We start from the raw sequence: 18,310 nt of genomic DNA on the forward strand, positions 1-18,310 counted from the left end.
AAAATTTCCTGCAATTTTTGACAGGAAATGCATTAAATCTGTCAATCTGAAGAGAATTGATCTTTCCTATGTAAAGTCATGTAACCCATGAACTAGTAGGTGTTTCCCTTTTTCATTATCTTCTTTATCTCTTTTATCAATGTTCTGTAGTTTTCAGCACACAAATGCGGCACACGTTTGGGCCTGTGCTCTTAACACACTCCAGGTGTATGCCAAAGATAAATCATCTTCCTTGATTCTCTTTCATTCCCTTCATTAAAAAAAATGAATTTGGTGAATTTGGAATTTGTGATTTTAAGCTTCCCGAACCTAAAAACTACAATGCCTGGCTCCTAGCTCTACCACTGATGCTCAACATTGCTTTCCTCACAGCTCAGTGTCATTTCTCTCATGCTGTTTTCAATGTCTTAAGATTTTTTTTTTAAGGTTTTTCCTGTTTGGAATTTACTCATATTCTTCTATCTGTAGCTGTATGCCATCTGCCAAATTTGGGAAGTTTATACCCAATATTTTTAAGTACTTTTCAGCCCTACCTTCTTTTTCTTCTCCTGGGCCTATGATGAAATGTTCGGGGTGGGGGGAGGGGGAGATACTGGAGCTTGACCTCAGCTTTCTCTTCTCCTGTGTGTGTGTGTTGGTATTGGAGCTTGACTTCATGGCTAGGATGATGTTTCATGGCATTCTGTCTCAGCCTTTTTGCTCAAAGCTAGCACTCTATCAAGCACAGGTCCACTCCAGCTTTTCTGTGGTTCACTGGAGATAAAAAGAGTCTCATACACTTTCAGGCCTAGCACCTGGCTGTATAGCTCTTTTTGTTATAGTCCTAAATGTTCATGAGGAACAAATTTCACTTTTGTTATATTTGTTCCATATCTTCTTTCTTTTCTTTGAGCAATTTCTGTTGTCCCACCTTTCAGTTCACTCTATCCCCTCTATTCTACTGTGATGTCCATGAGACTCTTATCTCCAATTAAGTACCAAAACAGTCAGAAGTGTAGTTGTGACTCAGTGGCAGCCTTGAGCAAAACAGATCAGGAACAGCATCCAGGCCCTGAGTTTAAGCCCTTGAACTGACATAGAAAAAAAAATGAATTTCATTCTTTCTTATATTTCTTATCTCTTCACAGAGGCTATTTCTTTTCTGAAACTTCATATTTTATATTTAAATGTGTTCACAACTGTTCACTGAAGCACTTATTGATGGCTGCCAGATAATTCTATCACTTCTTCCCCACTGTGAAGTCTATTTCTCTTTTCTCATTCAAAATGATTTTCTGGGTTCTTGATATGACAAGTCATTGCCAATTAAATACTGGGTGCTTTGTATTACATTCAATTTTAGATCTAAATTAAGCCTTCTATTTTAACTGACCTTAAGTGCAAAACACCCTGCTCCTCTCAGGTTGAAATTCTCCTTATACAACTGGGCAAAGGTGGGCACCCAGGCTCTCTGCCAGGGCTCCAGTACCATCTTGGCTGAGGACAGAAGGGTCTCATGACTGCTCCCAATAGCCTCCATGTGGCAGGGAGTTTGGGCCACTTTCTCACTGGATAATGGGGAATATATAACTGTACCCTAATGAAGAGAAAGATTATCTCCACTAACTGGTGACTTAGATGAAAAGTTCCAGCCTCCCTATTGAGTCTTCCCATGCAGCACCACAGTAGAAGAGTTGGATTTCCTGCTAAAGGATAGTCAAAGAGTAGGTCTTAGCCATTCCCACCTCCCACCCCACAGTGCCAAGCGTGTGCTAGCAGGTTTGGGAATGGAACCATGGTTTCTTTCTATAGTATTTTTTATTTGGTGATGATACTGGGCTTTAACTCAGGGCTGTGCACTTATGAGACAGGCACTCTGCCACTTATGTCACAACCCAGTCCTTTTTCCCTTTAGTTACCTTTTGGACAGTGTCCTTGCCTCCCAAGTACAACTGCATTCAGCTTTTTGATTTACATGGAATCTCACTAACTTCCCTCCCCTGTGTTGCCTCCCTGGGGAGGAGGACTGGTGGTCTCAAACCATGATTCCTGATCTCTCTGCCTCCTAAGTACCTGGATTACTTGTTTACTTGTCTGCTCCCCCCACCCATCCATCTTTTTACTAAACCTCCAAATCTGGGATTACAGGTATATGCTACCATGCCTAGGTTCCTCCTCCTCCTCCTCACCTTCTTTCCTGGCAGGAAAGTCCATGAGATTCTAATCACCAATTAACCACCAAAAATCAGAAGTGACCCTGGTGGCTCAAAGTGGTAGAGTGAAAGTCTTGAACAAAAGAGTTCGGGGACAGATCCCAGCCCCTGAGTTCAAACCCCACAGCCAAGGCCCCCCACCTCCAATCGCCAAAAAAATAAATTTAAAATATTCATATATAAATTATCTTCACACATATTAACTACTTGTTTTTTGGGGGAATTCATTTTACATGTTTGCAAATTTCTGCCATTATGATCTGTGAAGAGAATTCAAACACTAAAATAACCTGAACCAGAATTAAATTCATTTAAAAACTGCTGAAGTGTGATTCACTGCCTAACTAGCAAATGCAAGGTCTCAAGTTCAAGCCCCAATATCACAAACAAATAAACAATCCAGTGTTCTTCACAAGTTTTGGAAATGTTATTATATACTTTAAAATAAATATTCAATGTGTAGAGCATTTCCATAAACTCAATAATTGCTTCCAAATCTTGAAAAAGCTGAGAAATAAAAGAGATATCAACAAACTGACACAAGGTGCTTTCTTTGTTCCTTAGTGGAATTTTGCCTTCCTTTGCCTCTTAGAAATCCATAATCAAAAGAAATAATGTGTACTAATAATAGTGATACCACAAAAAATGTTTTTAAAAGATATGGTATGTAGCCAGAACAGCCATAAACATTCAATCCTCTTGTCTTGGTACCCTGAGTGATAGATTACAGGTATGTATCCCACATCTGACAGCAAGAGCACATTGTTTAAAGAATAATGAAGTGCACAGACGTCCTACTGTCAAGAGTCCATTTACAAGAACTTAAACAATATCCTAATGGTCACTTCAAGATTTTATGGAAAAATTGTTCACACTTAAAAAATTTCTTCATTTCATTAATGTAAATTCAGATTTAAACTCCTGACCCAAGCACTAATTCTTAAACAACTTTCTGAAATCTGTGCTGACTTACTTATAATAAAATTAGAAACAGAGCTTGAAAACTATTATAAACCCGAATTGCATTAAAATATTTTAGAAACTATTAATATTAAATAAATATTCCAGTTATCATACAGTTCTAGAAAACGAATTAAAATGGTGGTATTATTGATATACTGCATTTCATAGTACGAATTTTCTCTTCTAACAACTTAAATCTGAACAAAAATATTGATGCTTCTCTGACTAGGAAAGCACTAGTGATTTTAGGAAGATATAATGCAGAGCACTGGAAACAATCAGTAGAATGTAGTGTCACCAAAAAGATGAGAGAAAAAGGAGAAGACTATTTTGCATTTGATGCTTTCTTTCTGCTTCTCTTCCTTTACTGCTACACTTCCAAGTATATTAAAAATGGAAGAGTACACATGACTGTCCCTAATATATGCCTGGCAAAGTTAAAAATCCAGTAACATTAGCTGCTTCGTGTTGCCCCACTCCCTTCTCTTCTGTTTTGAGGATGAGGGATAGCTGCTAGTCCTGTTTAGGGTAGTTAAGAAACTTTATCATCAATAAATTATCAATAATCTTCACATTCCTTTTGTAATCTCTAGACAGAGTTTTTCTTTAAAAAAAAACTGCACAAAAAATCCATATCCTACATTATGAAGCTATAACATATGACTGCTTCAAAGAGAAATCTGATACCTTTCTCATTTTGAAGAGTATACATTAATATATACCTAAACTAAAAAAAAAATTTTTTTGCTATAAGATGTCCACAACTAATCAGGTATAATAGTTATATGAGCTCCCCACTCCTTTTTTATACCATTCTTAGACACCATACCTAAGCTTTATTGCTTAAGGCTTTTAAGGGAGTAATTGGAGATGAGAGTATCATTGACTTTAGTGTCCAAACTAGCTTCGAACCTCAATCTTCAGATCTCAGCTTCCTACGTAGCTAGGTTATAGGCATGAGCCACCAGAGCCCACCTCTCCTATGTATTATTAAAGGAAGATAAGATCTGTATCTTTAAATGACATAAAAGCAGCTTATGATTCTACAGTTAAAATCATTACAGTGAAAAACATGGTTTCTCTGTACTATGTCTATTTCTAAAATGCTTAGATATTTGGATAAGTGAACTATGAAAAAACATACTTCCATATAATAACTATCAGTTAACATGGTACAGGCTGAATTTACCATAAGGCAAACTTTACTTTCAAAACTTAAAAGGCTGCATAGTTTAGTAATATGCTTTGAAATCACAGACCAGGGCAGGTCTAAGCTAGCATTCCATGCTATATAACTCCCTGAGCCTCAGTTTCTTCATCTGCAAAACAGGCACAATAATACCCTCAAGTGTTCGCAGGTTTAAATAAAAACATGGATAGACATTTCAAAGGCATACACCAATAAAATGGCTAATAGACAAAATAATTTATGAAGAATAAAGCCACTGTCTTTCCACATTAATATTTTGTTACAAAAAGAAAATATGTATGAAATAATACTATATAGGGTTATTCTTAAACATATTAATTCATACTTAAGGAATTTGAAAATAAAAAACAAGCTTTTAAAAAAATAAGATTCTAATCTATAATCTGATCTCAGTTCTGCTCTAGCTAGTTGAACTTCTTTAACCAAGTCACTTGATCTTTTTAATCATAGCTCACTGATAAAATGTTATAATATTTTAATAATTAGATTTATAGAAGTATTATTTACAAATTTCTTCTATTACACTACAACAAAAATTACCGCAAATATTTTATTATTGCAAAATACAGATGATATGTACTTGGGATAACATTTTCCATTGCTGGCTAGGTCACAGGCATCCCAACATCAGTCCATCACATCCATAAATATCAAACTTCAATTAAGTTACATATTAGGTAAGTCAGTTTAACAGTCATTCCACGAAATAAAGGGCAATCATTAATAACACCTGGATTTATCAGAGGCTACTAAATTAATAGCTTTATTTAGCAGAAAATATTTACCAGGTATAGAAAGACTGCATTCTTTCTTTGACTGATTCACTGAAAATTGAGAGTAGTTTGGTAATTAAAAAGGCAGGAAAGCTCTTCTTACTTTTCCAGTCTATGAATACAAAAAGAGAAAAAGGCAAAACTGAGTAAGCTGTATAAAATAACCTAGTACTTTAAGAGGGTACAATTATATACACTGGGGAACACTGAACTACCCATCAATGACCTTTAAGCTTAGTCATAGGCAGGAACCTTCCTTGTGCCCATTTCCTCATTTAAAAAGGAGTACTAGTAACTTGCTGGTACTAAAGGAATGGAAGTAAGTGGAAAAGCACCTTTCAACATGTTTTGTAAGGTGGCTGTTCTTCCATGAAGCTGTATAAAACAGTATTTTCACTAACAAAAACTAACTTCCAAATCTAGCATTCATCTCCCCTCAAATTTTTAAGTAAATACTTCAATTGGCCTTATATATACATCTATGTAAGGGATAGGATAGGACAATGTAGATTTCTATAGCTTTAAAGTGTTCTTTTTTAAAAAGCCACAAGATTATATTTTCATTTAGAAAATGGGAAAGGTCAATACATGTGTGGAAATTCCTCACTCCTTGACTAACCAATCAGAATTCTACTTAGTAGGGATTTTAAAAAAGCCTCAAACAGCAAAGAAAACTAGTACAAGCACTGGCTTTTATTTGCAATGTATCTATACTATATAGTGATTTTTAGTTAGTATAACTAATTAAAATAGTTGGCATAATGTTAGTACAACTAACCAATAAGTACAAGGAGTAGCATAATTTACAAGATATCTAAATTTTATATAAACAACATGCCTCATGCAACAAGTCCATATAACTTTTTCCTATATGTTCCACCATAGTCCTATTTCTTGAAATTCTGAATAAGTTAGGCTTAAAAAAAATCAAATGTGTAAATAGTTAAAACAATCTTTATTTTCCTCCTAATATTGAATTCAACTTGAGGCAAAAATCTCTGGACATTAGGCATAGCAATGTTTGAGGCTTCCCTCTTTGCCCTCCATGTATGTGTGCATGCATGAGTATTTCAGAGTAGCTTCAAATATGCCATTTTGTTTGTGTCTCACAAAATACTCATGAACTAGTTTAATATTCCCAGAACAGTGAAATGCCCCAGAAAATAAGGGGTTACACAAAACTGAACAATTATGAGTGTAAGAGGTAAGAGCCATAAGGTTGAATCACAGAAATAGAAATTTAATTATCATAATCTTAAAAAATATTGATTTAGGGCTGGGGATATGGCCTAGTGGCAAGAGTGCTTGCCTTGTATACATGAGGCCCTGGGTTCGATTCCCCAGCACCACATATACAGAAAACGGCCAGAAGTGGCGCTGTGACTCAAGTGGCAGAGTGCTAGCCTTGAGCAAAGAGAAGCCAGGGACAGTGCTCAGGCCATGAGTTCAAGGTCCAGGACTGGCCAAAAAATATTGATTTAGATTAAGAATATTTTTCTAAGTGTTATTTACAGTGTTGTCCTATTTGGGTCTAATAAAAATGTCCCATGTACGTCTAGAAACTCAAAATTAAGTAGTATTCTAAAAACTTTTTAAATCTAAAATTGAAATTCAGGTATTTTGGTGTGAATAGAATATAAATGTATCTAACTGTCTTTAGAAGAGTTTTGTAAGGAGGGAATTAGGAAAAGTAGAAATCAACATAAAATTGTACTGTCTGTTATAGTGAGAGAATGGTTAAACCTAACATTTTATTACATAATACAAATGAAAAAGTCTGTTCTATACATACTTTTTTTTTTTTTTTTTTTTTTTTTTTTTGCCAGTCCTGGGCCTTGGACTCAGGGCCTGAGCACTCTCCCTGGCTTCTTCCTGCTCAAGGCTAGCACTCTGCCACTTGAGCCACAGCGCCGCTTCTGGCCGTTTTCTGTATATGTGGTGCTGGGGAATCGAACCTAGGGCCTCGTGTATCCGAGGCAGGCACTCCTGCCACTAGGCTATATCCCCAGCCCCCTATACATACTTTTAAATTCTTAAAAAAAAAAAAAAAAAGGAAAAGAAAACACTGTAAACTAGAAGAGGATATACCCCAAACTAAAGTAAAAACAAGAAAACCCTGAAAAGGGCTAGCAAGGCATTTAGATAAATAAATACACAAAATAAATGTAAACTTCAACATATCACTAAAAACATTCAGAGCAAGAGCTGTAATAATAAAGAAAATTTACCCAGTCTTCAAATATGACGGTAACAACAAACTGACAAGTTTTCTGGCTGTCTACTGGCACATCCAGACCTTTCGTCCTTTTAAAAAATTTCCCCAACTTAAACTAGATGCAAATAAGCCAGATGTGGTCCTGAAAACTAGTTCCTACTGTTTCCATAGCAACGTGCATTCCTGATAATGGCAAACAGGTTATACTGACCTCAGAGTGGTTTAAAAAGTTGCAAAACTCATTGAAAGAAATGACAATTATGGTGTCTTAGAAAGGAATAAATACAATATTTTTAATTCTTATCTTTAATAAAGCAAAGTACTTTCTTTAAATCCTTAAGTCTTTCAGCCTAGTAGCAGGAACTTACAAGATGTCAACAATTAAAGTTAGTAAGAATTCTTTGACTAAAGAAATAAATATCCTAGCTACTTGACACGCAGAGATCGAAAAGATCATGGTTCAAAGCTAGCTGGAATAAAAGGAAATTCACAGGACCCAACTAAACCAATAAAAGCTGGGTGCAGTGGCATGTGCCTGCCATTGGAGGGGGGGTCCATATCAGCCTAGGCATAAACATGAGACCTTATTTGAAAAATAACTAAAGGAAAACAGGGCTGGGGGCATGGCTCAAGTAGTAGACTGCTAGTGTAGCAAAGCTCAAGGGGGCAGGGAGTCTGACACTCAAAACACTACCATTCATATCACCAAAGTTTTCATACACAGAGGAGCAAACAGAATCACTTATGTCCTTTGATAAGAGCACAATTTTCCAAAAATAGTAGATATGTATGTGAGGATGATCATGATGACATCTGCATCACAAATTTTAACATCCTTCTTAATAAAAACTCATACAAGGATGCTTTTAGTATGAGACTTGATTAGGTATTGCTTGCATGTATACACAATATACGCCTTATTCCCTTTTTTGTTTTTCCCTCCCTCTCTGTCTTGTGCGTGCATGACACACACCAGTACTGGGACTGGAATTTAAGGCCTTGGGCCCTGAAATGGCCTTTTCACTCATGACTGACATTTTACCATGTGAGCCATACCTCCAGTTCTGCCCCTCCCCCTCCATTTGAGATAGGAGACTTTCAGATTTCTCTGCCATAGGTGGCTGCAAGCTTCAATCCTCAGATCTCAGCCTCCTGAATAGCTAGGATTACAGGTGTTAGCCACTGGCACTGTGCTCTTTCCACATTTCTAATGGAAACTGCTTCAAAGAGCAGCTACGCAAGCTTCTGACATTAAAGTGAGCAGAGACATACTGAGAGATTTAATAAAGAAAATCCACTGGGCAAATTAAGCATGCTATGTGCTGTTAAGATTGGTGAATTCAACCCAACTTAATATTGTTTTCTGAAGCTCATAACTAAAAAATGAAGTGCTAAATGCCTTCGGTGTTAAATGCCTTGAGTATTAGTCCAAATTTTTATTTGAGGCTAAGGAAAAGTTAGCATACCTAACATGCACAAAGCTCTGGGCTGGAATTGCAGAAAGTAAAGCAAAGAAAAGAGAGAGAAAGCGAGAAGGAAGTAGGAAGGGGGGGGGGCGGAGAGAAATCCAAAACACAGAAATTCCAAGTAAGAGTTTATGTAATTCAGGATTATCCTGTAACCTATTTTATAAGGCACATGATATAATTTACTTAAAAATCAGATATCACCCTGCCCCCTCCCCCCATTGCTGGGCATCAAATCCTACATTCACTAAGTAAGTGCTCTAGCATTGAGCTACATATTCAGCTCTAAACTTCTATTTGGCTTATGCCAAATGATAATCTTTATTATTTTGAATTTCACTTTTGTTTAATTTTAATGAAAAAAAATAAGAGATTTTTTGAAAAATTGTTTGCTTGCTTGTGCTGGCACTGGGGATTGAATTCAGGGGCCTGAACTCAGAGCCTTGATCTCTCACTTGGCTTTTTCACTCAGTTGCCACCCTACCACTTTATTCCTCCAGGTGAGCTTTTTGCTAACATAAGGTCCTACTGATTTTTCTGCTTGAGCTAGCTTCAAACCATCATCCTCAGACGTCAGCCTTCTGAATAGGTGAGAGTCATCAGTGCCTAGCTTTTTAAGTTTTATCAATTGAAAAATTTTAGCTTGATTACTTTTTCCCAAAATTTAATTGCCTTCCCAGAATTCAAGCAAATATTTTACTCTATTAAGCTAATCAGTGTAACTAAAGAAGTAAAATGCTATTCATTCTGTTTTTATTATCTTTTAACAAACACCATCTTCAAAAGAAATTACTAGTTCAGGTAACAAAGATGTAAGACAAAGCAGGCGGGGGTGGGGTGGGGGTTTTTAAAAAACTAGTCAACAGAGAAAATTACACGAAAGACTCAAAACAAATAGGACTTAGGCAAAAATGATGAGAATGTTTTAAACATAGGACTTGTTACAATATGAAAAGCTGTGGTTATCCTGTAATTAAGAAAAATAGAAAAATACTTAAGAATTTTCAAATACCAAACCAAGTTGTTTAAAAATAAACATGGGTTTTGGTGGTGGTGGTGATGGTGTTATTTGTTTCTGCTTCTAGGTGTTTAGGGTTTTTTTTTTTTTTTCTTTTTAGGGGGCAAGAAGTGGACACAGAAAGGGAGGCAGAAAGCATGAACAAATGCAGTCACAGTATTCAGTATATACTATGTGGAAAATGTGGGCAGGGATGGGACCAAGAGAATATGCAGGAAAGCGAAGGAAAGAGTGACACTATCCAAAAAAGAAATGCTCATTACCTGACTTATGAAACAGTAACCCCTTTGTATAACTTAATAATAACAGTAAGATTATATTTAATAATAAAACTGACCATCTCTTCGTTTGGCCTGAATTTAAGTCTTATTTCATAGGAATGAAGAAAAGACTTGGCTGTATGGATTCCAAAATGTTGCCCAAATGTTTCCACCAATAGTCTATTTCCTCAGAAGGGTCAATTCTATACTAATGATTTAATTGTATATGAACTAAAGAAAATTACCTACATACAAAGCTGGATTTTAAGCAAAATAAAATTACAGCAGCCATGATAGGTACCTTCTGAATTACCTTTTGTAGCAAACAGCAATCCCAAATAGCTCTCTTTTATAGACTTTTCTTCCCATCCCAAATCACTTTTTGTGCAATTGCAAAGAAACACTCACACTGCCCCTAAGGGGATCCTTGGTCTTCCTGGCAGAGAAAATAAGCCTTCTAAAGCCCATTCAAATTGCACTGCTTATAATAACACCAAGGAACTGATTCAGCAAGACATTAAGAGAATTATTCCATTAAAATTATGAACTCTAAGTCATGGTCACATTCCATGAATCTAAAGCTTTTTGCAATGCACCAGAGTAAATCCAATGTATATAATAGTTGTCAATACTTTCAAAATAGAAAGTGAAGTTTAAAAATTCCAAGCAATGAGAAATGGTTATTACTAGAAATGACATCACTAGATAAAGTTTAACTATACTAAATCAAGACCCTGTATAGAATCTATTAAATCTTCTCCTTCTTATATAATAGGTATTATAAAAGACAATAGCTAATAGAAAAGCATTGTCTAATTTACTTATGAGCAACCCCAAAAGCTCTTCCTCCTGTCTAGGTGAACTGAGATAAGATAATTAAAGTAAGGTAACTATTTGTGAGATGTGTTTATACTCACAATCACCTTCCACTAACATGAATTTGAAGGAAAACAGGTAGGACAGAACACAAGCATTCCAGATCTCAGTAGCTTCAAACCAGTAATACACTTACAGGGTAGCTAGATTTCAGTGCTCACTAGGAAGGAAGGAAAGAGAGCATCTACAGCTTACTCTACCATTTGCCCCAGGCTGGGAAGTACAATGAGCTAATTTTTATGATATAAATTGATTTTGGCTTCACTTTGGAAATTTTCAACAATATGCTAACATACTTCAAAGGAGACTGCTACTTAATATGAAAGAATTGAAGCACCTAACTCTTGAACACACCCTAAAAATTAAAATCTTAACATTTTATTCATGTTAACAATCCTGCCCCTAAATTTCCTTTTATTTAGACACCAACAGCATCCAGAAATGTTGCCATCCTGTCCAGATTCCTTCTTGAAAATATACCACTTGTCTGTATGAAAATAATCTCAAAACTAAGAGAAAAATCAAATAGGTAAACAAAAAAAATGGACCACTAAAGAAAATAAAAGTGACATACCTAATCATGACATATAAATAGCTTGTGAAACTATCATCAACCTTTGCTATAGCTTTTTCCTCATCACTTAAAAAAGTAGCTTAAGCACTGCTGTCCCTATTATTAGATTCAGAAAGGATTCTAACATAAAAAGGAACCTTTATCTCTCCTGGTTCTTGTCCACACACAGCAAAGAACAGAAGTCACAGTTTCAGAGCAAAGTGAGATGTTAGCAGCAGTAATCAATCCAACCTATCCAATATATGAACAAGGAAAGGATGTGCAAGGTTGTATGACTTCTTTAAGGACTCTATGAGGGAATGGCACAGATGAAATTCAAATCTATTTCCTGATTCCAGGTCTAGATGAGTGTACACACTGACTCCTCATCTTCAGAAATGCTTATCTTCTAACAACCTTATAGTAACTTTTAAAAAGTGGCAAATACTGCATCAATTTAAGTATACTGATTATGAGTATTTTTTCTCAAAAGATATTTGTAATACATATTTATTTATACATTCACTTACTCAACAAATGATTTTATGAGGTTATTATGTATTTAGATACTCCACTCTACTCCACTGGGCCAGAAAAAAATCAGACATGATTCAGACCTTGAGAAGCTTTGATCTGGTAGACTGAAAAACTAGAACAGACATCAGAATCTGTCATTTGAGTAAAAGCTAAGAAATGTCTTGACATTTTGACAAAAGGGTATACACAATGCTTTATTTCAACACAAAAGAGAAAATGTAATATTCATTCAATTTTTAAAATTATTTATACAGAAAACCTATAAATAATTAGGTATTTATTTTATTAGGTATTTATTTTAGTTTAAGTGCTTAAATTCTGTAGCATGGCTTAGGGTTTCAGATACTGCCTTTGAAGTATCTTTCATATCTAAGACTTTAAATGACTTTGTGCTTCCCTGTGTAGAAACCCAATTTTACAATTTAACCAAATTTTAACAAATATTTTATGCTTTTACATTACAGTGTACCCACAAAGAACTGTCTAAATGAAAAAAATAAACTATCAACAATAAAACGTCTTAGACCAAATGTTTTCAATTGCTTTGATTCACTGAGAAAATATAGAACAGGATAAAAATAAGGGTGACTAATATGTGAATTACTGAATAGTAAGCATTTACTGATCCTTATTAAACCTGTTATACAATCTTTATAAAATCAGTTCTAAAAGTCTGGTGTATTTGTACAGCATCATAACATAAATTAATTTCCATAAAATATGAAATGTACACTCTTCTAAACACTTCCAGAACTATAGCAATGAACAACAAAGCTTTATTCATGTATGCCCACAGCCACTGCAATTTCTGTTCCCTCAGCTGACAGTGTTTCTGCCATGGGGTATAGGAGAGCAGGGTAAAGGAGTATGTGTATATGGGGGAGGGGAATGTCTGGCTATTCCAATCTGTCTCTGAAAGTCACCTCCTAGAATGGCTTTCCTTTACCATTTAATTTTTTTTTTTTTTTTTTGGCCAGTCCTGGGCCTTGGACTCAGGGCCTAAGCACTGTCCCTGGCTTCTTCCCGCTCAAGGCTAGCACTCTGCCACTTGAGCCACAGTGCCGCTTCTGGCCGTTTTCTGTATATGTGCTGCTGGGGAATCGAACCTAGGGCCTCGTGTATCCGAGGCAGGCACTCTTGCCACTAGGCTATATCCCCAGCCCCTCCTTTACCATTTAATTTTTTAAAAAATTACTCCTCCCAGTCATCACATTTTATTTTCTTTATGTACTCACAATTTAAAACTTGTTCACTTGTTTGATGTCTTGTTTTCCTCACTAGAAGGTCAGCTTTCTAAGCAACTTTACATGTGTGGCAAAAGCTAACAAGTGTTCAAATGTACATATTGAATAGATGAATGGTGCTGAGAAAGTCAGCAAATATTAGATCAAGGATATTAGACTTACAACTACACTAAAACTCCTTTTTTCCAAAAAGAACAACAACAACAACAAAAAGATAGGGCTTAATTATCTGGAGCACTCATCTACTCTGTAAGAACATTCACCTCATTGAATACTTGAAGTTGGAAAGTTAAAAACAAATACTATTTAGCAAATGTTTTCATTTGTCTGTGGGATAGGGGCCCGAACTTGGGCTATCATGCTTGCTAAGAAGAAGGTGTTTTAATATTTCAACCTCTTGGCTAGTCTCTTTTTGTACTGGCTATTTTTCTAATAGTGTCTTGTTTTATGCCTAGGACCCCTGGACTGTGATACTCGTTCTTCTCAGAGACAAGGTGGCAGGTACACACCAACATGTATAGCTACTGGTTCAGATAAGAGTCTAAAGAATTTTTATGCATGAGATGGTATCAAATCATGATTCCCCCAATCTGTCTCCCAAATAGTTGGGATTACAGGCCACCTCACTCAGAAAAAAAGCCTGTTTTTTAAAAAGAGGGTCATAAGGAACAATAACCTGGTTTTTGATATTCTTAGCTTTTGAAAAGCATCAAGTTGTAATTTAAAATGTTTCTCTGATGGGGCTGGGAATATGGCCTAGTGGTAAAGTGCTCGCCTCGTATACATGAATCCCTGGGTTCAATTCCTTAGCACCACATATATAGATAAAAGCCAGAAGTTGTGCTGTGGTTCAAGTAGAGTGCTAGCCTTGAGCAAAAAGAAGCCAGGGACAGTGCTCAGGCCCTGAGTCCACCGCCCAGGACTGGTAACAAAAACAAAACAATAAGGATTGTCTTTTAATAATGAATGTGAATTCTGACATTATTTGGGGTATACAAATTTTACATTTAAACTATAAACCAACACTAACATTTAGGACCTTGGCAATTAGAGAGCACGTTCAATTATCTAATCTGTTCAGCAGCCTAGCAATAGATGCAACTTCTTCAAGAAACCTAACTACTAGTCCAAATTAACTTATTCATCAAGTTTCTAAATTTCATTAGGTTTGTTTTTCCTATCACTTTGGGTTATAAACTTGTATTTGAAAAACTTTATCTATAGCAGTCTAAAAAGCCTGAACTGGAAGCATACTCAATTAAAAAGGTCATGTTTACTTCTGTCCTCCTTACCTGCTCCTCTGAAAGAGGAAACCAGGCTTACAGAGAATGACATAAAACATAAGATATGGATATTACAAGTTAATATTAAGAGAGAAGTCCATTAAAAAGCCTAGGGGCATGATGTCACTCATGGTTAAAATTTCTTCATTGCCTTTTATGTGATGGGTACAGGAAATCGAACTGCAACAATATAGCTAAATCCTCCACTATGTGTCCATAATTTTCTTTCCAGGCTCTAAATTTCACTATTCCTTTCTCTTCTCTCACCCAGCCCCAAGGAATTATTTATATCCAAGACTTTTTACAATTTCAGAAAATCTCTTTTCTCCTTTGTTCCATCTGCTCCTGTAGTTATTAAGAGTCTTCTATGAATACTCACCTCCTTTAAGATCTAGCTCCACGGTCACTTCTTTCGTGAAGAGCCTTATACAACTCTGAAGCTTCCTGGAAACCCATCACAGTGCCCCCATTAAGAAGAAAATAGCAACTGAGATATAAATACTTGCCCAGGACACTAGAGAAGATTTTTATCCTAGGGTTGCAGTTTCTGACTTTCCTGAAGCTTTTGTCATTCTACAAAAATCTTTATTGAAGTAGTCCTAAAATATGCATAATGTACAAACTGTTTTATAAAATTTAAGAAACACTTATTGAACACTCTACGGACCTGACAAGATGCAAGGCAGCCCTAAATGTGATACCTTTTAAAGTACTATTTTAGGTTAGTACTGAAGATTAGTACCTCAGGGCTTAGCTTGCTCATGGCTGGCACAATACCACTTGAGTCATGCCTCCAGCCCTTTTTTGAATACTAAGAATTTCACCCAAAAAAGAAGTTTGGGTGCTCCTTATTTTACCATGAAGAAAAACAATATTCTGTCCAGTAATCCTAATTCAACCAGTTGCTATACAGGTAGCAGAATCAAGGGAAAATTTAATCTTTATAACTTCAAGACTATTATTCTTAATATAAACATCAAACTGTCAAATATTTAATTCTCACATCTAAATAAAGATAAATATGCTAAATATATAAACATGAATAAAATAAGGCAACAAGTTAATTATTTTATGATTGTAATTTTTTTCTAAAAGCTAAACTATAACAGCAAGTTCACTGTAGTTCAACAAATATTTAAATGTAAAAAGCACTTCTTAAAGAAATATTACAATGCGCTGAGAATGTGGCTTAGTGGAAGCATGCATGAAGCCCTGGGTTCCATTCCTCAGCACCACATACACAGAAAAGGCTGGAAGTGGGCATTGTGGCTCAAGTGGTAGAGTGCTAGCCTTGAGCAAAAAAGAAGCCAGGAACAGTGCTCAGGCCCTGAGTCCAAGCCCTAGGACTGGCAAAAAAAGAAATATTAAAGTAAGAAGTCTCCAACTGTATATATTACGACTTATGATGACACAGAAGATTTTATAAGACAAAACCAAGTTCTTCCCAACTTTTCACTACAAAATTTCTCCTTTTAAGAGAAATATAATCTATTGTTTACATATAATCTTTACTAAGGCATATCTAGGATAGGAGAATGGTTTTTAACCTCCAGATCAGAAGATGGAGAGGCAAAAAACACCTATATTAAAATGTAACAAGATTTAGTTATACCAAGAATGTATTTAAAAGTCTATTTTCATATAACAGAAAAGTAAATTTCAAATAAGTTTAAAGTTTTAACTATTATGTCAAATAACAAAAGAGTGAAATCATTAATAAATCAATAAAAATAAAGGAGAAATTGTTTGAATGTCACAAATGCAAAAGCATGACAATGGGTAAAATACTTGAGTAAAGTCCCTAAGAGCCATCAGAAGTGCACACTAAAGAAGCTGGTTTTAGCTTACTATACATAATTCAGCCTCTTCTGTCTGCACAATCTAAATATACTAAGACTACATTATGCCAGGCTCACTGGTGGCTCACACCTGTAATCCTAGCTACTCAAGATCTGAGGATTGAGGTTCAAAGCCAGCCTGACAGGACTAAGACTCCTATCTCCAATTGACCACCAGAAAACCAGATGTCAGTGCTGTGGCTCAAGTGGTAGAGCACTAGCATTGAGCAGAAGAGCTCAGGGGCAGTGGCCAGGCCCCAGGACCAAACCATACCCCCAAAAAATTATCATTAAAGCAGAGAGCTGGTGGCTCACATCTGTAATCCCATCAAAAGAATTACATCAGAGGATTGCAGTTTGAGGCAGCTCAGGAAGGGAAAGCCCATGAGACTCTTGTCTCCAAATAACCAGCAAAAAAAGCCCGGAGTAGAGCTGTGGCTCAAGTAGTAGAGCACTAAGCCTTGTGAAAAAGCTAGACAGCATCCATGCCCCAAGTTCAAGACTCAGAACCCGCACCCTCCCCAAAACAAACAAACAAACAGATTTCATTAAGAATATATGAAGCTAGTTAAAAGAATTTACTGTTTATTTAAAGTAAATAGGAAGAATCTAAACGATTATGTATAGGTTGTTCTTGCTCCCCCTCATTTGTAATATAAGGCATGAGGAAATGTCCTATGGAAAATATGGAAGACTACTTGAAACTTTTCATCTATGACCACTACAAAAACTAACAATGTCTCCTTTGATATATTGAGACAGGGTCCTAAAATGTAACTACCTCTCTTTTACCCCAAAAACCACAGTCTAGTTCTCTGTCACCAAATAAAAAAGCCAAGAATCATGAATCTTAACTCTGACCTGTAAATAGAGTAAGAATCATGTAAAACTGTAATGTCAATGCTGATACTAATATTGAAAATAACTGCCATGCTACTATTCATTCTTTTAAGCAATTTCAACTGATACTGGCACAGAATGACTGACTGTAGGAATTGTTTTGTTGAGTGCCTGACAACATGTGCACACTAATGGGAAGTGGTCAGTGTTGCTTTTTAGAATACAGCTAGAAATGAACAGATTAGCTATAAAAGCTGCAAGTCCAAAATAAAGAAAAAAAATTAAAATCTAGATAACTAATAATAAGGAAGGACTCAAAACCTAGTATCTTTGCTACCTCTCAGGTCCATTTTTATTTTCACAGGCCCAACAGAAGAAAGCCTTATTTTTATTTTCTTGGTGGGGTGGGGGACTGAGGAGATAGCACAAATGTTTAATATGCATTTAAATACAAATCATTTTGCCAAATCAGAGCTCTTATGCTATGTTTCCAGTTTTCACTAAATATCACATTTTCCTCCTTCTAAACAAGTAAACCTGCTTACCAACTTTTCCAGCATACCTCAACTCCATCAGTAGCCCCTCCCCACCCCTTAGGCTGCTGTTTTCTCTACTAAAAAACCCATTTCTCATCCCAGTTCTAAGTCCTATCTCTTATCTTTTAAAATATTCAAGATCTGCTGCCTAAATTATCAAGTATTTTTCTATTTATCTAGGCCGCCATATACACCTGAACTGGTGAAGAGTGCCAGGAATAACTCTACGTCTTTAGCTTGGACAAATGGAATGAGTAAAATGACAAGAGATTGTCATGTAGCACCACCAGCCAAGAGTCACTGTGATCTTACTGCCAAACAATGTACATTTACAGCTGTAATTGCATTTTCAAACAAGTTATAATGTAAGTGTGTGCTATGTGATGACCTCATCATAGTTCTTCCACCAACAATAATTACATTTGACTAAGACTGGCCTGAGAATTCATGAGGTACAATTTTTCAACTGTGAATCTCAGAATTTGCATGATCTAAAACAGTATCAT

General features: G+C 35.9%; 1 protein-coding gene across 5 annotated transcripts in view; it reads right to left on the minus strand.

The window, feature by feature from the left end:
• Pou2f1 (POU class 2 homeobox 1) overlaps nucleotides 1–18,310 on the minus strand; it is a 147,654-nt gene that overhangs the window by 71,260 nt on the left and 58,084 nt on the right. For 3 of the 5 annotated variants that reach the window (XM_048357587.1, XM_048357588.1, XM_048357585.1), the window contains exon 2: nucleotides 5,151–5,250. The exons of the other annotated variants lie outside the window; for them this stretch is intronic. The gene's annotated coding sequence lies outside the window, so the exon portion shown is untranslated. The remainder of the gene's footprint in view (nucleotides 1–5,150; nucleotides 5,251–18,310) is intronic. 5 annotated transcript variants of the gene reach the window in all.

The sequence above is a fragment of the Perognathus longimembris genome, chromosome 11, assembly GCF_023159225.1.
Source record: "Perognathus longimembris pacificus isolate PPM17 chromosome 11, ASM2315922v1, whole genome shotgun sequence".
NCBI classification, from domain to species: domain Eukaryota; kingdom Metazoa; phylum Chordata; class Mammalia; order Rodentia; family Heteromyidae; genus Perognathus; species Perognathus longimembris.